The 22,628-nt window shown below is 37.4% G+C and overlaps 1 protein-coding gene across 5 annotated transcripts in view; it reads left to right on the top strand.

The window, feature by feature from the left end:
* DPP10 (dipeptidyl peptidase like 10) overlaps positions 1-22,628 on the top strand; it is a 492,868-nt gene that overhangs the window by 281,792 nt on the left and 188,448 nt on the right. The window lies entirely within an intron of this gene.

The raw sequence follows: 22,628 nt of genomic DNA, 5'->3' as shown, positions 1-22,628 counted from the left end.
TGTGTTTGTTTGACAAAGAAGCAACTAAGTCTAGTGATATGACAAAAGGGAGAGAATAGACTTTTAATCATTAGAATACATGGTGTGTGTGTGTGCGCGTGTGAAGGAAATAGGGGATAATTCTCAGAGTATTACTAATTTTTTAGGATTTCTTATGAATGCAGAAAAATTACATATAGATTTTTATTTTATTTTATTTTATTTGAAATTTCCCAGTGTAGTTGATGCAATCAGCATTATAGATAAAATGAAAAAATAAAAAAAGAGGAGTCTTGTAAAGTAACATCTTTACTTCCTCTTTCTTTTTCTTTTTCTTTTTCTTTCTTTCTTTCTTTCTTTCTTTCTTTCTTTCTTTCTTTCTTTCTTTCTTTCTTTCTTTCTTTCTTTCTTTCTTTCTTTCTTTCTTTCTTTCTTTCTTTCTTTCTTTTTTTATTTCTTTCTTTCGACTTACTATAAGATTGTATTTCATTTTTCTACTATGGTAACATTGCAGTGGTGGCATTATATATTTCATTCTCCATATACATATCTTAATACTCATCATTCCTTATGGAGCTGGAGGGGAGCATTTGGCACATTGCTTGGATATTGGTAGAATAAGTGCATCTGGACTCTGTACAGGAAAATTTTTGTGGAAAATAAGTACCTACTTACTTTATGCACATCTTAGAGTAGAATAATTTGTATCCATCTAAAAATGCTATCATCTTGACCTCCTGGGAAAGGATGGGAATAGAAACTGAAAAAATGATTCCTGCAGTAAGCAGTTTCTTCAGAATGTAGAGAATATTTTGTAGAAAAAATTCCAATCTTAAATTAAGGATTGTGAGTTCTAGATAGATTTTAGGTAAGGTCTAATGTTTACCTGTTGCCATTCAGTAAAACTTTCCATATGAAGATATTAATTTCTCTAGCATTATCTTTCCAACACAATATTGTTTCTTCCATGTTTGTAGATTCCTCCACTACAAAGATTATTGCCATGTAGTTACTTCTACTATAACCCAGTCTTAAATAAGAAAAGCTCCTATATATGTTTTTACAGTCCGTTTTCTTTTCTACTTGAAACTGAGTCCACATTTTTATGTGCTTGCCACCAGTTAATAATTCTGCAAATATTTAAAGCTGATAGGAAGTGCTATTCTTTATCTGAGATAATCAGCTGTTGCCAAAGAAATTTAAAAAAAATAATAATTCTGAACTGGAGTTTAAAAAGTAAGAAAGTATGTTTCTATTGGTCATCATTTTAAGATACATCTATGCGGATATCCTTCAATTTCCTCTCTCACTTCCCTTTTTTTCTAACTTCAAAGGCAATTTTTAAAGGCTTGAAAATTTGCATCACATATGTGTGCATTGTCTACATACTTTTGTTTCTTTCTTGCTTTATGGATAAGGGCTAGTATTTTTCTTGAAAATAATCACTCAGCAATTTAGTAAGCTTTTTTTTCAATTATAAGTTGATCAATTCAACTGTATTTAAAAGGACATTAAGGGGAGCGTACATAGCCATCAGTTCAATCAGCGTTATCTGAAAGAGCATTAGATTTCAGAAAGCATAGCAGTTGCTTGGCATAGTTTTGAAGAAGTGAAATGAGAGTGCATCTTTCCTTAGCATTATTGATCTTCAGATTTTCTAATAGAAAGTGAGAATTTAAAATGCTGCCAGTGAATAATAAAAGTAAGTACTTTATTACAGTACTTTTATAAGTACTTTACTACAGCGCATTGCTACTGATAAGGCCTGTTCTACTGTTCTGCATTAGATGGCAGAACAGCTTGCTTTACTTAGAATCACAGAATATCTTGAGTAGGAAGGGGGCCTACAAGGATCCTCGAGTCCAGTTCCTGGCTCCACACAGGACCACCCAAGACCAGACCCCATGTCTGAGAGAGGTGTCCAAATACTTCTTGAACTCTGGAAGGCTCGGTGCTGTGCCCATTGCCCTGGGGAGCCTGTCTCAGTGCCTGACCACCCCCTCGGCGAAGAACTATTTCCTGACACCCAGCCTGACCCTCCCCTGTCCCAGCTCCATGCCGTTCCCTCGGGTCCTGTCGCTGTCCCCAGAGAGCAGAGCTCAGCGCCTGCCCCTCCGCTCCCCTCGTGAGGGAGCTGCAGGCCGCCATGAGGCCTCCCCTCGGCCTGCTCTGCTCTGGGCTGAGCAAACCAAGGGACTTCAGCTGCTCCTCACACATCTTGCCTTCCAGACCCTTCACAATCTTTGCTGCCCTCCTTTGGACATTGTCTAATAGTTTTATATCCTTCATGTATCGTGGTGCCCAAAACTGTACACATTACTTGAGATGAAACAGTGCCACTGCAGAGTAGAGCTGGAAGTGTAGTTTAAAATATGCAGAGTAATTAAATTTAAGAAGGTACTGCAGTTAAACTTTCTCTGGACTTTCTGTTGCCAAAAAAGCTTAAGAGATTTGTGTATCTATCATATTGCTTCTGTCTTGAATTTTAACTGCTTTTAACTGATTTTAACCCTGGCTGTTAATGACAATAAAGTTCTGAATCTTTGCTTTTATTCCTTCTGTTTTCATGGGATTTGATTTCATTTTTGCTATTTAGATAATCTTTGCCAACCTTTGCTATACATAAAAGAGTGTGCTGGATACTTGTGTTTATTCCTTCAGATGGGTATGTAGTCAGCCCAGTCATGATATCTTTCATGTATCTTATAAGAGTGTTGGAGAAGAGCCTGAAGTCTGAGTGACAGCCTGCAGCAGGCTGTGCCCTGCGATCCCGTGTTGTACTACAGCTCAGCAAAACACCTGAGAAGTAGGTACAGATGCGCTTTCCAGAGCAGGGAGGGCTGTGGGCATCTGCTTAAGGTAAAACTTCTGTAAGGTACTTTGCTGAAACTGTGAGATGATAAAAGAAATATTTTTCTCCTTCTACCTTGCTTGCTGCTGGAGGAGCTGTCTGTTCCCTTACTGAGTAACCCTTGCAGTACTGTGTCACAGGGAAGGCACAGGGGGACTTGGATGGCTGCTCAGCATCACATCTCTGCAGGCAAATCCAGTCCTGCTGAATAAGGAGGGTAGGTTTTGGGGAAGTGAGGAGAGGACTGGGGAGGTGGCAGGTGCCAGTGAAGAGGGAATAGCTGGGATGGATTTCAGTGGCGTTTTGGGGAGGGGAGTCATTTTCCTGTGTGGATTTCATTCCCAAAACAAACCATTTTCCATGCACATATGTTGTAAAGGCAAAGACTCTCCAACACTTTTTTTTTTTTTTCCTTTTACAATTTCAATGTGTTTCTTTGGAGATGATGATAAACTATTTTATCCCAAGTCAGAAGTATTTTCACTCTGCCTTTAGAACTGTATCAAGACAATAGATATGTTTTTTTTTGTTTGTTTGTTTTTTAACTCAAGCCCTTGCATTTACTTGTTTTATATTTCTTTTTACACTGTTTCAGAATTTCCTGTATTAGCTTCAGTAGAGACATGGCTTTCATTTTCTGAGTAATATTTACTAGCTTTGATGATGGCATTATTATTTAGTTTCACATACCAATTTTATCAGCGTGGAGGAGAAAGGAATGGGTGATGCCTATCCTTGGAATCAGCGGTGAAACCAATGGACTGGTTTCTGGATGAAATCCCTCTCCCCACTTCACATTTTATTTTGCAAACATTTACTGTGTTTACCAGTGGAGTCTCTCATTTTTAAATATTATTACTAATATTAGTATACTCTTGCTTTACAATTGAATGATCACTTCAGTGCAATATTTTTTAGATTGTGTATTAAAGTTAGCATGGAAAGGTGTTACTTGGCTGGAGAAGTATTATTGATGCTTTATTGCTTTATTCCTTAATGAGTGAATGAGACGGTGACTTCCAATGCGTATATTTGTGATTGTCCCTAGCACATTTTTCTAGCAGTGTTCTGCCTTTATCACCTAGGGACTGAAATGTGTACCCTTTGCTGGAGCTGGTGCTTTGCTCAAGTCTCTGTTGGCTTTGTTTTGTCCTGAAAAATTAAATAAAAAGTGAATATGGGAAACTTGGCATGAGGATGGTTGAAATTGCTGTAAGAATTGCAGATAATAAAAACAAAAGTAGTTTGGGAAGCAAAGCACACTGAGATTCCACGGTATAATCTGTGCCAGCTTTGTGCAGGAAATTGTGGTTTAAACCATTTGGCGCTTTTTAAAGGAAGCTTCTTCCTGTGCACGAGACAAATGTGAACTTTATTTATCAGAGCTGAGCGTGGAGTGTTGTTTGCCAATGGATATGGGTCAAGTGTAAGAAATCAGTCCATCGCTGAGCAGCAAAAGAACACAGATTCTGCTCCAGAAAGTTGCAGCTGAGTTGGAGCTGACAAACAGGCAGATACACGTAGCTATAGTGTTGGTGTTACTCTTGTAATTTATAATGGATGTTATTAAGAATGAAGTCTTATTTTTGATTGTATTTTATTTTCCTCCTAAATGAGAGTCAGAAGCAGCCAGGCTGGAATGCAGCCATTGTGCATTTTCAGTGTAGCAGGATCCGTGCTTGGCATTCAGCTATTTAGGCAGTGATATGATGCGTTAATGCTCTGGCAGGGACTTGGGAAGAAGTGAGAGAGGTACATACAGTGGTACTCTTGCCAATTCTGGATATAGCTTTCATTATTTATCTGAATCTATCTGTACAGAGCCAGGAGCTGGAAGCCAGGCCAGAGAGTTGTTTTGTTGCCTGTGGTTCACTGTGAAGGGTTTATTTCTGTAAGGCAGCGCAGGGTCGGACTTTGATTCCCCGTGTGGGGAAAAGCAGCACGTTGAAGAGCAAATAAAAAATCCCAGACAGAGCTCCAATCTTTGGAAGCTTTTAGTTAAAACTCTTCTGTCATAGAACTGCAGCAGTGGTGAGAATTACAAACCCAGTGTTTGCCAAATCTTAAGACCGAGTTTTGAAACAGTGCCAAAAAAATGGGGAAAGATATGTGGACTGTCTCTGGATTGACTAAACTTTCTCTCAGAAACTGCCAAATAGGGGAATAAACGTTTTGATCAGTAGTATTCCGCTGATTTATTTATTTTTAACAACTTGTTAAATGAAAGAGTTAATGTTGTTGTAAAATTGGTTGAGATAGCAGCATGATTAATTTCTCTCATTAGGGAATTGAATGCAGGGGCTTGGGGCTGTTTTTGCACTCAGGCTGAAAGTTTCCCTTCAGGTCAGTTGTAGGTGGGTAATTGGTCATTCAGGCTAAGGTTGTGGTGGCAGCTATCCCTGGTACCAGGCACGACGTTTCCCATTGTGTCCCTTGGTGCAGGAATTGTGGCTCCGCAAATAATGGCTGATCTTGGTTTAGGAAGAAATTTTATTTATCTGTTTATTTTTAATTGAAGTTTTGCTGTAGTAGTTCTTTGGTTTTGTTTTCTCTGCATGTCTCTTGTTACAAAATGAATGTATCTTTAAATTTTATAGGTGAAGAATGCATGAAAGCAGAATATATACGTGGCGTATAAAGCTTCTAAAATGTTAATGTGAACAGGAAATAGAAACAACAAATAGAAATAAATGATTTCATGCGCTATAATAGAAGTGCAAATAAGAAAGCATGAGATAATTTGATTTGCAGGTGTGCATGAATGTAACAAAAACCCTTAAAAATGGATTCTATACATTTTTTCTGCATGGACGTGGAGATTTCATCTTGTATACTAACTTATCAGACAACAGGTGGTGGTCTTCATCAATAGTGGTTGTTATAAAGCAAATACTGATTTTCTTACATGATGCAGAGGTGCTTTTGTGCTTCAGATTCAGAGATTCAACCTTGTGCGTGAATCTGTTTTGATGTGGTTCTGTGGCCAGAAGTTGGCAAAAGAGATCTTCCCTGTGGGGAGGACAGAGAACTGTTCCTTTTATCCACTGATTCTCTGCCCTTCTTTATTGTGTTACAACCTGTGAAGTAGAGTTTTTCCCTCAGTTATTTTTTACTCTAGACTGTATGCAGTCTAGCTTTTAAATAGTGATATTTAGTGGCTGTTTTAACTGGACTTTCCTTCACGACCACACTATTAGGATCTGCTGCAAATGCTATGTTTCTTTCTGTTTTTTATTGATATTATTGATGTCTCTAAGGTACCACATGATTTGGTTGCTTAAAAGTGGATCTTGGGTAATTTCTGCTCTGATCAACTGTGTTAAGCCCCACTGCTGCGTCGATACTGGTGTCAGTGTTAATGATCGTTAACAAGCATTAAATAGTGCTATGTATTCAGGGCCATTAACTTGTGTCACCATTGCATTTTGTAAATGACTTCTTAGCACACCTCTTCAGAAATCTCCCTTCCCTCACAGACATTCTTTGTACACTGATACAGCATTGTACTAGATATGACCTCTACGCTGTCTTGTACCTCTCTTCACTTGACCATTACCATTATTGACTGCAAAAGTTTTTTTTCTGGGCATTTGTTTTCTGATTCTATTATTATTTTTTTTTTTTTCACTAGACATATTTCCTCTGCAGATTACCACAAATTTATTCTCCTGAAGAGTCTTTTATTTTTTGTAACACCTTACTTAGAGTTGTATTAAGAAAGACATGGACAGATTCCATGCTTAATGAAATCTATGGGGATGGGACAAAATCCACAGATTGTGTACATGAGGAAAAATGAAATTAAGTATTCCAGCTGGTGGAACGTCAAACTACCTTTTGCCACATTTAGCCTAAAATACTCATTACAGTCTTTCTTCAAATTTATGTCCCTATTGATTTTTGTCTTATTCCACAAACCAAAGCATTAAAAATTTAACAAAGAGGTCAATGTACTTACAAAATGTTTACACAGGCAGAATGTATCTGTCATACACAGCATACTATATTTCAGAAGATGTTAGCAGAATGGTTTACATTTTCCAAGTAACCTTTATAGATATCAACCTCATGTTCAGGGGGTAAGTGCGGTAATTCTGTATGTGAACCCCTAGGAAAGTGGACCAGACACTTAATAAATCTTAGTTCTCCCTGTTTGTTGAAGGAAAAGTCTCCTGAGTATAGTGCACATATCAAGGTTACTATTCAGTTACCATAGCAATGTCCATGAAAAGTGGGAGACCTTTTCAAGCTAATACATTTTTGACTAAGAAAGCAGCTCTTAATGTAAAAGAGTAGAAACCTGATGTGTTGCACCGTTACTCTTAGGATGCTGACCTCTAGGACAAATATTTTTACTGTGCGGGAAAACCTAAATGGTGAATTGCAAGTACTGGAATGAGAACAGATGCTGTACAACAGGTCAGTGAGTTCCCTCCAGCATTCCCTCCCACTTCTTTCTATTATGCAGAAGGACTCCAGAGAAGTATGTGCTCATGCATCAGCAGGCTTATATACATATGGAGTGTCTCCTTGTTCCGTTTTCCCCGGTTATCATTACTGTTCCTGAGCAGAAGGGTACCTGTTTGCTTACTGGAGCTGTAGTCATTTCACCTTGGGTTGGGATTGGAGTGAACTGCTAACGTTTCCCTTTGGAAGCTGCTGTTTACATGTGCAGCTGGTTTTATGGTCCTTCTTACAGGCTCACTTAAATCTACTCTAATCTTTTTATCAGCAATTGGATTCTCTGCAAAGGAGAACTGCACGGAAGGGGGATATACCTGCAGCCGTAGCTCCACGAGACAGCTCTGTTGGCTGATTCTGCCTTGTTCCCATTTGCCTAAAGCAAATCCTTTTCATTTTCTTCAGTTTTCTTACTTGTCTAAACAGACAGTCCTTTAATGACTACTGCACACTGTCAGTGTTTTGTGGCAGAGTAGTAAGCTTTACAGTGTTTAAAGTAATCTTTAAAGAACAAAACTTTATGTATCTAATCCTTATGTTGTCTGTTCTGTTTTTCTTGGATTGAGACAGCAACAATAGTGCTGTGTACACCATTCTGTGTTGTTTAAATGCTTATGTAACAAATCCATAAAATATGAATTTCTTAGGCATAGATATATCTACACAGATATATATATATATATAATCAATTTATTATGCCTTTAGACCTTTTTTCTTGCTATCGTAGATTCATGAATCACAGAATGGTTTGGGTTGGCAGGGGCCTTAAAGCACATCCAGTTCCATCCCCTTGCCATGGGCAGGGACACCTCCCACCAGCCCAGGGTGCCCAAAGCCCCATCCAGCCTGGCCTTGAACACCTCCAGGGATGGGGCAGCCACAGCTTCTCTGGGTAGCCTGTGCCAGGGCCTCACCACCCTCTGAGTAAAGAACTTCTTCCTAATCTCTAATCTGAATCTGCCCTTTTTTAGTTTAAAGCCATTACTTCTTAAAGTGCTTCAGATGCATGGAAATGGGTACCAGGCCAAGGTTATTCTTATGAATATGTGGTTGGTACTTGAATGATTTTAGCTGATTATCTCTGTTGGTGTGTTGCAAAAGGAAGGACTTTTGGCTTTAGCTTGTTTGGGAAATTTGATATATCCACATAAATTTAGGTTATACATTTAAGGTTCTTCCATAAGTCTGTTCACTTCTGGTATTGCTTGAGTTCTCCTGGCAAATGTTTGTACTTCGGAGTTGAATAATGAGGGCATGTGTATGGCACAAATGTCAGGAGCAGGAGACAGTGCAAGCATTGCATGGTTTTGAGAAAAATGGGAAAAAACAAGGTATAGTTAAAGTGGAAGCAGGAAAAAGAACAAGAAGGGAGGGGGCAGTCCAACGGAGAGCACAAAGGCCTGTGTTAGCGCTTCACTGGTGCCATAGGGTGCATGTGTTTCCCATTACAGACATATCTCTATTCTGTAACTACAGGCAGTTTCTAGGAGGACACATGGACACTGAGAGTTTCCACCTAATCACTGTGTTCTTGGTTTTTGAGAGGCAAGTGCTGGCCCATGTGACGAGCAGGAGACATGAAGTTGGTGCTAAATGTCACTTGTGGCTCTCCCCAGAGCTGGACTACAGCTCTACAATTGCCCTCACCCCATTGACACAGTGCCCAAGGAACATCTGGTGAGGTGACCTGCCTGCCATTCTGTCTGGCCAAAAGTTGAACTTTACAATTGCAGCTGTGTATTTATCTGGGGCAGTGAGAAATGCAGTGAGAAAAAAACTGCTATAAACTTTAAATGATTTTATTTTTGATGTTCTGACTTAATTACATTGTTAATTTACTCTTGCAGAAATCGAATGTGGCCAACATACTGTCTGTATGAGACTGATAGTTAAGGCAAAACAGAGGCAAATGATATTTGCTCGTCTATCCAGTCTGACAAAGTTTCTAGGCAATTTGTGTGAGGTATTTGCCAACTAGTAATCAGTGTAGCAACCATGTGTCTCTTTGCCAAATCATTAAATGTAGATTGATTATGATCCATTAATAGAACTATACAAACCCGTAGCCCTCTTGTGAGATAATTGAATTCTGGGATCTTTCTTAAAATAAAACTACCAAAACATGGGACTGGGAGATATATTCATGCTTTTGACTGAATTTAAATATTGGCCTCCCATGTTGAAAGTGCTTCAACTTTAATCCAATTTTAGCTGATGTTTTCCACGATATTTTTTCTCATGTAAAACCCTCAGGGAAAAAGCCACTCTTGAGTTTTGAGAGGGTTTTTTTTTGTTGTTGTTTTGGTTTGGTTTTGTTTTTATTAATCTGCAGTTGAGAGCTTACTTGATGCATGAAGACCATCTTACATGGCCAGTGCTTCAAACAGAAATGTAGTGTGCTTTCTCTACATACAGCCTACTTAATCATATGGTTAACAAAGTTTCTTCTGCATTTGGAATATTGATTTTTAAGTTCAGCCAAAGCTACAAGTTATCTTCGGATCTGTGAATTACAAATTGAACGTAAAAATTGTAAGCACTTGAAACTTTAAAACTGTGGCCATGAAAACCCAGGAGTTTACTTCACTAATACTTGCAACAAGGACTCTAAACATCAAGCAGCTAAGTTAATCTATTTTACTGCAGGACAGGCACTACATGAGAATTAGTAATAATAGCTTCAAAAGTAATAGTAATTGACCCCATCCTAGAACAGCCATCTCAGGCATAAGAAGGCAGCTGCTTTTCTTTTTCTTCTTAGTCCTGGAGTTGTCTTATGAGTCTTGTCTGCAGAAATGGGTCAGTTTATTCAGTGACGATGATTCAGATATTTCGATGTTTGTTACTGAGAACCCGACTGAGATGGCTCATCTCTAAAGGTCACTACCTAGCTGTCGGATGATGATAACTTTGCAGATAGTACTGGCATGAGTTAGATTCAGAGTGACAATTACAGTTGGCTGAAGATATTTTGTCAGAAAACTGAATTTTTCTAAGTCTTCAAGTTTTGTATGAAGGAATATGCCTGTGGAAGCTTTGTGAAAAAAGGTTAAATAGTTCACTTCAGCTTTCTTATATTTTGGAGGATGCGATTTTAAAAAAATGTTAAAATCTTTTCTTTTGCATAATCATTTTGATGTCTCTTATTTTAATGTATTTCATATTACTTGTGCACACTATTTTATTAATGTCAAAATACTTTTGACATGAATTTTGGCATTATCAGAGAGAACAATTCAACATTCTAAAACAAGTATTTCAATATATTCTGTTTGAAATTCTGAGGAATCTTTTCTTAAAATAAGAAATACAAGATTTGTGGCATACTCTAATATGGAATAAAATGCAGGCACTCTCCAATGTTTTGTTTTCTGGTCATCTCCATGGGCGATTTAAAGAAGGAGGCTCTAAGCCATATTATCAATTATAGCTCTGAACCTCATTATAAATTACCCAAACTGATGTTGTATTCTATTCATAGAAATCAATTTCAGAGTTAATATTATAACCTGCAGCATTTCCATTGATTTCTGATGGATTCCAGATGTACAGAGATATGGAAATCGGCTGCTGTTATGAGTTGTTCCAAAGGTGCAAACTGGTTCTTTGCTTTCCAGGTAACTGCACGTGTAATGAAATTTATCTAAGTTATAAATTTTTATCTTTTTCTATTTTCATACCCAGCACTGTATCTTGTCCTCCTAGAGGCAAGGACTTACTGTTCTAGCCAGTTAGTCCTTTCTTTTTTTAGCCATTTAGAATGATCGTATAAAGTGTTACATAAATGTTCCTCTCTTTTAATACTCTGTCCTCTTTTTCAGCTATTTCTTGTGCTCCTATTAAGGTAAATTGTGTTAGTTGAAAACAATTTGGCCAGAAAACGGTATTTTTGAAGACCTTGATTAGCCTATGCATGTTATTATAATGGAAATAATAACAATAGTTCTACTGTATTATTCTGGTATATGTTATAATGTTAAATTATATTTTTTACTGCCTAGCTAAAGTCAGAGGGTCAAGAGTATTGAAAAAGAGATAAAAGTGAAAGCACACTTTTTTTTTTCTACTATAGGTGGTGTTTCCTCTCACACTCCCTTTTGTACATAGTGTATGGAAGTAGAAGATAGACAATATGCCTTTCAGAATAAATGCTTTGTATCCCATTACCATCTTCAGAGAGACTTTTTTTTAAACTAATTTTAACAAAATGTTTTTTTTTGTACAGTATGTGTCTGTCTAAAGAACTGTAACATGGATTCAAAAAGACTGTGAATTAACAATATCATTTATTCTGTTTCTCATTATGAAAATAAACCTGCGTGTTAAATAAATTGCATTCCTTTATGTGATTACTTGGAGGTTTTTTGTTTGTTTGTTTTTGATTAAGTAATGCTAAGCTCTGAGGAATTAAAATTACATTTGAAATATAGATTTATCCGGGTAAGACCTTCCAGAAATAATAGCAAGAAAACTGTTTTATGAATAGCCTGACTTCACCTGGCAATTTTGTGGGAGTTTCTGAGCATCATGTTAAAGGCAGATTCTTTGTTGAAAAACATGAAATTTCTCAGTTCCCAGCACTGGTAAAGTGTTTCATGAAAGACATTTTAGTTCTTAGTAAGTGCATTTGTGGACATGAACTTAGTGTTTCTCTTATCCTCTGATTCAGGTTTTTGTTTAAGAAAAATAGAAAGCTTCAGAGCAAAACTTCTCACACAATTTTATTCAATAACTTGAACTGGGTACATTGATATAACAGTAGATACTCAGCAAATACCTGTTCATTCAGTATCTAGTACTGAACTTCAGTATACTATCACAGTGGAATATTTATTTATTATGGAGGTTTAAACAAGGATATTTCAATTTCAAGGAAGTCAGGATATATAGATATTCCTTTTGAATTAATTTCAAAAAGGATTGTGAGTCATGGGTATTTCTAGTGATGTTAGTCCTCTCCTGAATTAACAGTTTGTTTCATTTGTTGAATATAAAAAACAAAGAAGCAAACCAAAAAAAAAACACCCAAATATTTGTTAACAAATATTATAATAACATAAAACTTGATTTTTAGGGGTGCTGGGCAATTTAAAAATACGACTTTGCAAAATAGCATATATTCTTTCTTTGTAAAAAGATTTTAGGCAGTTCCTTGTTTGGGAGTTTCCTAACTGTTTCAGTCAATGAGGTTTAGACAAGTGTGAAGAGCTTGGGACTGAGGAAAAGCATTTCGTCTTCTAGAGAATAGGGAAATTGCTGCTGAGAAAACTCCTAATGGCCTAATTTTGACAGTACTAGCTAGTAGTGAACGGTGCTGAGCATACGGAAACTCTGGTTTGATGTGTCAGGCAAAGATTTGTTGCATGTCTTTTCAGGATGTTTTTGTTTTGTTGTGTTTTCACACAACTTGTGCTGCTCCAGGCTCTGGTCTTTTTGGGGGTAGTTAGTCTTAATGAACAAATAGTGTCAGAAAGAAAAGATGGGCATCTGTCAGTCATCTTGTGCTTTCCTTGAGTTGTTCACAGCCTCCCTCTTCCCCACTCCCCAAGAAAGAATAAAGCTTACTGGCGTATCAAAATATTTACCGAATAATTGAAAAAAAAAAAGCAAATATGAACATATTTTTCAGTTTATAAATGCCATTAATTCTTAATAAAGATGTGACCATCTGTATATTTTATTTAGGTAATTTAGATATAAAAAAGCGGTTTGCTTTTGGACAAAATCTTAATTATTCCTTGAGAGAGTATTAAATAAAGGACCACAGACAAGAATAATCTATTTACATCTTCACCAGAACAGCAGTGAAAAGTTCTTTTCAATATCTTTTTTAAACCACTTGCAGTGACAACCTTTAATTATAATGGTAATTACTTTTATTGCATTTTGCAATGTATGTTTTTAACATAATAGCAAGCTGATTTCCTGCATTCAGTCCTTCCAGTGAAGGAAGAATCTTTTCTAAGTGCATAATCTGAATTTAAATGAATGCAAACCTTTGTACTCAGCTTGCATAGCATGAGAGTGATAACTTAAGAAAAATACAGCTTTGTGACACACTGGTTACTTTCATAAAGATAGAAGTATATTCTCCCTTTGATGAGTGTGTCTAACTTCCATTAGCGCTAATGGGAGTTATGCATTTACTCTTTGAAGAGTCTACACTCCAATTAATTATAACACTTTAAAGAAAATGTGAGATGTTATTGAAGGTAGAGATTCTTTGCTGTTATTATTATTTTTTTTGAATTTCTATTCGGTTCTTTCTCAATCTGTGAATGCTTTGGCAGTGACTGACATATTGTCATGAAATCTTGTAAATACTGGTATCTGTTTAATTGAAATTACATTGTGACATATCGATAGTTAAAGTCATCTCACGTCTAGTTCTTTCTGAGATATCTAGCCTACCTCCTGTTGGTTCTTTTTCTTCCTGTTTACCTTGAGCTGACAGCTGAATAACTGTTCCATTCAAGTTACCAATTCCAAGGTTAACCTCAGATCAGGTTTTATCTGACAGAAGTTGAGATAGACGAGTGAGCTCTGTTCCTTGTGCCTTTCCTTAATTTTTCTGTTGTGAGCAGAAACCAATGAGCATCAGAAAACAAATTGTTCTCATATCCTGTGCTACAAATCTGATTGCAAACAGGAAACACGCTGGAAAAAAGGCTGAATGGCTCTGCAGAAAACAAGTGTGTGTTGTTGTTGATTGCCATGCATATTGAAGGTGATGCAATAGGTTCATCTGGAAACTAAATGCAATTAAGCAACTTGCTCTTTAAATAGGTATGTAAATGACAGGAGATCAGCACAAAGTGAAAGAAGATGAATCAGGTTAACCAAAGAGACCTAATTATTTCGTTTCCCCAGAGCAGCTTATTAATATTGGTCTCTATTTCTTCTCCCTGATGTATGACTTTTAGAGTTGCCTAGGCATCTGACAAATCCTGTGTAAGAGTGAAATCTCTCTGTGGAGGTTATTTGGAGGTGGAAGAATAAAAATTGCATTCGAACTCAAGATCATGGATCTCAGATCTGAGCAATACTGATAAGAATGTAACAATTTTATATTTATTCTTTTTCACTCACAATGTAAAATTTGCCACTCAATTTGTTGCAAGCTCGAGCTGAGCCCTCAGAAGTCTTTTGTGCTCCTGGCCTGAGAGACACTGCTGGTAGCAAATGCATCACCTGGAGTATCTGCCTGAAAGAGGCAGTGTGTTCGTGGTATCTGCAAAGCAGAAGAGTAAATGTTGGGTACAGAATATGGAAAGACACACAGGATGTACAAAGAGATCCAGGCAAAGAGATAAACTTTCTGCTTGTGTGAGGGAAAGGGAGGGAAAAAAAATAGCTTCGCTGGATAAGACATAGCAACTGTAAATCAAACCGCACCAAGCCCACAACTCTAAAGTGTCTGAGAGAGTGGAAAAGCAGACGGGGGAAAAAAAAGAAAAGAAAGATGCCACATGTTTCTTCTCAGGCTTTCTTTTGAGTGGAGAATGCACATTACCGTTTGCCTTCCTCTTGCTATAGCTGTTTGGATTCGGTTTCCATTGAATAGAAGATTGAGATTTATGGATCCAGACTACCCAGAGGTTTGTCAAAATTCAGCTTGTTTGACAACTAGAAAAGAAGACATTTGGTGCCTCCACCGATGTGAAAGGTGAAGAAGAAAAGCCTCTAATATAAGCCTTGTTGAACCTAAGGTTAGATGGGACAGATATTTCATGCCTTCTTGAAGTCAAGTATATGGAGCAAGAAAGTTGCCAGTCCCATAGGAGAGGATGACTCCATGTATAGTTTCCTGCCTTCATGACCTTTTTGAACCCTGCAGCTGCAGGCAGGTGAATGAGGTCTCCAAAGAGAGACCTGGGAATGAGGATTACAAAACTGTTAGACTGCAAGGTCAGTTTTTGTTTCAATGACAGAAACTACAGTCTGTTGAAGTGGGATTGCAAGGAGTTATCAGACTATTCTGTGTCATGGTTTTTAGGCAGGTTCATGATCTCGTCACCTTACCTGCTGGCAACACACAGAAAAATCATGGTCCTCTTGGATATGAAGAGACAATGAACTACTCGCATGGATCAGCCCCGAAGGGGAACCAGTCTTAAGATGCGTTCTTAGTGTGGAAATATTGGCTCCAAGGCCTTGACTAAGACATACAGTATTCTTTCACAAAATGCCTCACGGTCATGATGACACAAGTAACTTCTTGAGCTGCCGAGAAGAGACCGTTGTTCTGGATAGAGCGGAGGCGCCTTGTGCACTGTTGGGACAGTGTGGAGCATCAGCTTCTGCTCTGTCAGATTCAGTTTTCTGCCCCGGGGGAGAGGTTTGTCCTCTCACTGGCCGCAGCTTGTGTCCTCACCAAATCCCTGGCCAAAACAGTTTTCAGAACTGAGGTGGTTCTTCATTATGGTATATGCCTAGAGCCCCATGTCTTACTGCAGCTGTTATTTATTCTTTATATTTAAAGCTAAATTTTATTATTGTACCAGAGTTTTCTAAATAGAGTTTAGGCTGAAAATATGATGCTTTGTAATTTAGTTAATTCCAATTGTTTATTCTATCAATAGATAAGGATTGCATTTTTGTAGTACACGTTTTGTCTTTTCCTGACATGTTGAAGTCCATTATAGATGTTTCTTTGTGTCTCTATTTTCTTATTATCCACAATGCAGATTTTATACGTTTGGAGAGATTTCTTTTATGCTTGCGTACTGAGTTTCACGAGAGAAATGTTTTCTCTTAGTGGCTCAAGTCAGGCGATTGCTTGACTGCAGAATTGATGATGAAAATCCTGACAGATCCTTTACCACAGCAGCATGAATGTGCTGTTAAGATAGTTTAGTTAGAAAACATGTAATTATGATAATGGCAAAAGAGCAAGTCTCTATGGGGATTTAGATTTCCTCCCATAATGCAAACAAAAGGCACTCTCAAAATGTAAGTTCTTTTGTTTCATCTATTCTAATGAGCAATTAATCAAGACACAGTTAGAAAACTATGCTGATAAGGGTAAAAGCTGGCACGTATCTTTGTAATTTGTATTGTAACAAATTGAGAGATGTAATCGCAACAGAGGAGAATGTTTAAATAAAATTAAAGCTGTGGTATGAAATGACAACAGGAAGAAACTGAGAGTTAAGAATGGCATTTTGTCTTATTTTAACACAGCTGTGAAATGGAAAAAGACCATCTCAGTGGCATGAGTTCTGCTGAAATGGATGAGCTGTCAGCCCTAAGTACAAATTTCTGGCTTTGTATTTGGTTATGATATACCAATTGCACTAAGAGAGTATAGTTTTCTGCAATTTTCCTGCTTTTATTGTGTTTTAACACAACTAGAGAATGGATTAAAAGATGCTTTTATTTAAAATGGGAACAAACTGGCTAAGTTTATGTGTTAACCTGCAATGAGACTGATTTATTAATAAACATATTACATATATTACTATCAAATGATTTGATTTTGTATCAGAAACCAAGATTGCTTGACAGCTACCGACAGTTATGGGTAGGTTAGAACTGTAACATAAGCAGAAGTGACTGACTGTCATACCTGAGTTTGGAGATAAGCCAGCCTTTTTCCTGTGTATGTAAACTAAAACTTTCTCTTGAAAGAAGAAGGGAGCAAGATGTAAATCTCAGTTTGTTGTCATTGTGTACCATAAGCTATGAAAGTCTTTGCTCTTTTAAGAGCACTTGGATACTATAATTCATATTTGTAATTACAAAAAAATAATTTTGTGGAAAAAAGTTTACGTGAACTGCCATTACCTCCTGGTTCCTTCCTTTGCATAAGTGCAAAAAGAGCTGCTTTGTTTGAGCAGGAGTATTTTATTTCCGGGGCCAGAGGACTAATGACCTCAATAAAGATATGCATCATCTAGATAGAACATTTTACTCCATAGATATTTGGGTGTTTTATCAATGAGAAGCAGAATCACTGTTCCTGGTCTATTGTGAGGAAATAAAGGTGCAGCACTGAAGAAATCAAAATGGTAATTGAAGAGAAGAAAATTATAAACTCTTTATTTCCAGGCTTGGGATGGCAAGAGATTACAGGTTTAGGCTGTCTGAGTTAGCTAGTAGTGTGGTCCTGTAAGGGCAGGTTTTCAGAGTGAGTCAGCTGGTGCTACCTGGTTTGCTATCTGGGATGTTTTATTTCAGACCAACCTATAGTCTTATCTCAGAGACAGGGAGAAAACTGCTGCTGAAGTGCATTGGGTGCCCTCTGGGAGAAAATCTTTTAGTTTGGTGTCACTGTTCAGGACTCTTATCTTGTGTGCTCTGAGGTTGCTCTCTGATGTGAAACAAAGCATGGCTGAAGGAACAGAGGTAAGATTAGACACGTATCTACCAGGAGTACTTTAGGTGTAGCTGGTTCTAAGCAGGGCAGGAGGAATTGCAGGAGGAAGAGGTCATGGGAAGAAGGAATTTGAGGGAGTGGAACAAATGATTTCTTGGTGTCTCTTCTGATCTTTCTTCTCTAGTGTTTAAGTTCAGAGGCTTTTCCTAGCATCACAGGGGAAAGGAGTATTCCTGGGAAGTAAACTCAGATTTCTTCATTCCTTTTCTTGTATTATAATTATTGTAGGACACTCCTCCCCATCAGGAATATTGATTAGCATGTGAAGCCTGACATGAACCTTGTGATTTGTCTTTATACTTTTTGCATGTTATGTTGATGACTACCTTGCAATGCCAAACCCTAAAAGAAATACATTCCAGGGCTGAAAAACTTTTGATCAAAGCAGTAGAATGACTTTATCCAAAGCTCTTCGGTAGCTCAAGGATAGTTTAATAATAAAAAAATCTGCTGATATAATTTATATAATATGTGTATTAAATCCTAAAGGGTATGCCTACACTGTTGGTCTGTTTTAATTGGACTTAATTGATTACCAAGAGTAATCCACAAATGTTTGAGGTATGTCTAGACTAACTTTTATAGTTGTGTGCTTAACTCAGCATAATGGCTAATTAATTTGAATTAAAATAAGAATTTGTGCTGAACGCTCTTTTGCTATTTCATCTCATGATGGCTCAGAGGTGTGCCAAGGTCTTCAATCTGAAGCCATGCAGTTAATCATGCAGATACTCAGAGTGAATATGCTTCAAGAAGTGGGATGAAAAATCTTGGACTTCTTAACCTTCTTTGATAAAGCCCACATATACTGAATTACTGTCAATCCTGCAAAGCATAGTTTGTTCTGTGCTAGTTTTTTTTTTTTTTTCCCAGGACTGAATGCAAACGAGTAATACTGAATTGCAATACTCAAAATGGCAATTGTATGTTGTTATGTTAGCTTTTTTTCTTTTCTTTTTTTTTTTGTGTGAACACTATGTACTTCTTTTATGCATGTGCTCAAAACCGCATGAAAATTATTATTTTTTTTTAACAAAGCTCCTTTAAAGCTACATTTAAGTAGAAAGCTATATTTTAAAGTATACATGGTAATTGACAGACTTTTTTAACTTGAGGTTCTTGGAAAGTGCTGGTTATTATTACAATTTTATAAAGAACATGCACACTTGAGTTTCTATCGAACAAAGCTCTATAGAGATTAAATGCATGTTGCTGGAAGGGAACCACCTCTTAACCTAGCTTCGATACATAGTAATTTCTTTGTTGGGTGGCATAAAATAATAAAGGCAAAAAAATAATGGCCAAAAGGTTGAAGCCAATATAAGAAAAGGAATCATGGCATATATACGAAAAGGAATCATGGCATTGTTCAATAATAATAATTTACAACACCGTCTAGACCTACAATTCCTTTAGTACCAAAATACCTTTAAAATGATCAATGACTGTACTTAACATACACCTAATTTTCAGTGTCTAATGCCAGCATTTAGACCTTAATGCCCCCAAAAATGTGATTGTGCTCTAATGGCAAAAATAATCAGGAAACTTGGGTCAAGCTGTTTCATATGAATTACTGTAACAAACAAATTTCAGTTGCTGTATTGCCACTCCATATTTTTCCCTGCTCCAAAATGCTGTCTGGAGAGTGGGATGGTGTAGTTTAGACCAAACATAAAATAAATAAATAAATAAATAAAAAGCAGTAGAAATCAAAAAAAGCCACAGAATTTTGGAATCCTTATATGTTATTAAAGGAAAGGGCTTTCTTCCTGAAAAGCTAAACCTTTTCACAGACATTACACCCAATGAATCAGGGCTGCTAAAACAAACCAAAGAGTAAGCGGAATAACGTCAAAATGCTCACTGGCTCTGCCCTGCTCCCTGCTGTACCTGACAAGGTAAGCAGTATTTCCAGGAAAGGTGTTAAATCTTTAAATGACTGTGAAGTAATTCCAAGTTGCTTTGCAGGAAATGTCACTTGCCCACAGGGAGGTAGTATGAAGCCAACCCCTTACTCAGTAGTTGGTGAGGGATCATGAAATCAGAGCAGCCTGATTCTCATGCAAGTGTATCCACACAGAAATAAGTGCAAATTACACCCAAAGGATAAAATATTTGAGACTGGGATTTCTTTTATTTTGCAACTGTCTTAATATGTTTGGGGGATAGATACAGCTTCCTTACTTGCATTGATTTCACAGCAGCACAGCTCCAGGGATTTTAAGTGTTACTTTGTTTTCTGTAGCAATAAAGCTAGACCGAAATATTCATCATCTACAGGCTCACTCTTGCCTGTTGCTGGAATAAGACTGAGCTTGACTAAGTCAGACCGGCATTTTTTTAATTACAAAGCTATGTGAAGAAGTGAAAAATTCAAGGAAGAGTCCTGTATATTATCATACACTGAAACAAGAAAGGTCTGCAGGAATTATCTTTTTCCAACAGCTTAAAAGTTAATAATTTAGATTTCTCAATTAAACTGTAGTGTCATCTCATCAAATGGAAATTAAGCACAATGTCATGAACGCTGAAATCTTCAAGCAGTCACTGTTCATGGAAATACCAAGATACTATGTTTCAGCAAACAAATTGAGTCCCACTTCTTTTCTTCCTGGAAGCAAGCATAACATCTAACTCAAACCTGCGTGTAGACTTCCTTCCTTACCTTTAGCTTTTGTTAGGTTTTCTCTTCAGAAAAGCCTTTCTTCCACATTTTTGTTTTCAGGTGTAAGTACCCAAAATGCTACTGGTGGAAATCCTTGTTAGCCGCGTAGAACTGAAGGATAAGCGCTGTGTTAGTGCAAATAGGTGAAAGAGTTGAAAGAGGTCAGCCCTTATAGCTCTTAAGTCATTGTGAGAAGCTTGAATCTGTTCCTTAAAGCATAATAAGACATGCTGTGCACCTGCCTATTGAAAACTACTGCAGTGACAGCCTCACTCCATCATATTTAATGTGGCAGGGATAAGTGCGGAAAACCCTTAGGTGAGTATCCTGTTCAGATTCAGGATTAGTGATGTGTTTCATGGTGGGCGATTCTCCCAGAGGTTATTTGTTTTTCAGGCTTACTCTTTATGGTGGGAATCTTTAAGTAGTATTTTGCTGGGGAGATAATAGTCTTTTCTGACAGAATGAAACAAGTTGATTAAATGGCTAAGGTAAAACGGTTAGTGCTGTGATTAAATTCTTAATTCAGAAATTCGTGTGTGTTACGTGTGGCCTTGCACTGTAGAGATTTTGGATTCTGTAGGCTCAGATCAGCCATCTCATTTACGTGTTGATGCAGTAGGATGTTGGTCATAGCAAGAGTTCAGACGAAATGACTGTTACTAAAAGTTATTTTTGTTAATTATCTTACTTTTCCCATCACACAAAGCAGTTGGAGGGAAATCTTTGTTTTCTAATGATCTGAGAGCAAAGATGGACTGTCTCCTGGAGAACAGGTGGGCTGACTGCATATGTAGTGCTGTAATGCTGCAACCAGGTAATGGTTGCATCCGAACCAGTAGACACCTGCACAATCTGGGTGTTCCAAAAAAAAAAAAAAAGTAGAAGTATGGAGAAACTGCATTTTCTTTTTTTTTTGTGTGTTTTTTTTTTTTTTCTTGAAAGATGATTTTATGGGAAATGTATAACACTAAGAAGCTTGGAAGGCAGAAGAAAATTCAGTTATTAGCTAACACTTTTTATAGCACCTGTAAAGGGCAGCATCTTGTAGAGACACCTGCAAAACCAAACCTTGTCATAAAAGCCTTGCAGCCTAAATTGAGATAATAGATGTGACAGATCTGAGGAGCACTAATGAGCAAGATGCACTGCTACTTAGGCAGTTGGGTTTAGGGAGTAGAATAGCAGGCTGTGCAAAGAAGAATACCAGTAAACAATTCAGCATTTGTGAATTGCATCAGTCTGTGTATAGCTAGAAATGTGCCGGTCATACAGCTCAGTCTTCTGAATGTACTCCTTGTAGGGTTTTCTGCTGAGTAGTGCAGCTTCTTTTCAAGGTTAGATATTAGGAGAAATTTCTTTACTGAAAGGGTCGGGCAGTGTTGGAATAGGCTGCCCAGGAATTGGTTGAGTCACCATCCCTGGAGGTCTTCAGGAAACGTGTAGATGTAGAATTTAGTAGCATGGTTTAGTGGTGGACTTTAGTACTTGGCTGGACTAGATGATCTGAGAGGTCTTTTCCAACCTGAATGATTCTGTGATTCTGTTCTCTTACTAAGAATAGGTTGTCTGTGACATGAGGTGTAACACGTCTGATAAAGTGTTGCTCTCCATTTTTTTATGAGTATTTCAGCTCCCTGTGAACAGACTACCAAAGGACTTCTGGGCAAGCGTTTTCCTATTTCTTCTGAAAGTCTGATGATTACCTAATTAGTCATTTGTTAGAAGCTAGTCATGTCATAAACCTACAGAAGTATTTGTAGCTTTTGTCAGGATACCTCAAACTTAAAAGTTGTTTTTAGTGAAAACCTTTCACCTTTAGTGAAAGGTAAACATAGCTTAGTTCTAGATATGTGAAATTTCTTGATTGTCTTGCATGAACAGCTGGTACTATAAAAGCTACCAGTGAACAAATACTTTATTTGATTATTATAGATATATTATAAACATGTAACCTGGTATTATATACATGTGTAATAAGTAATATAAAATATATACATAAAGTATATTATATTGGTGTATATTGGTTGCCTTCAAAATCTCATCACAAGTGCTCCAATGCAAATGAGTGACAGCTGTAAGAAGGGAAAGCAGTAGGTTTGGCCCTATTTCCCCTAGGCACAGTCTTGCTGTATTTATTCATGGTCGGGTGGAGGATGGTGACAGCGCTAGTGGGTGTCCTGTATGACCTGCCTCACTTCACAGCACAGTAGTGACAGAAGGATGAGCTGTTCCAGAGATGGATAGTCTTGTCTTTGGAATGATGGCCTTTGCATAAGATAAATATTTAA

This window comes from Anser cygnoides, chromosome 6 (assembly GCF_040182565.1).
Source record: "Anser cygnoides isolate HZ-2024a breed goose chromosome 6, Taihu_goose_T2T_genome, whole genome shotgun sequence".
Taxonomy (NCBI): Eukaryota; Metazoa; Chordata; class Aves; order Anseriformes; family Anatidae; genus Anser; species Anser cygnoides.
The sequence above is the reverse complement of the archived record's forward strand: the minus strand, read 5'-3'. Positions and strand labels throughout refer to the sequence as shown.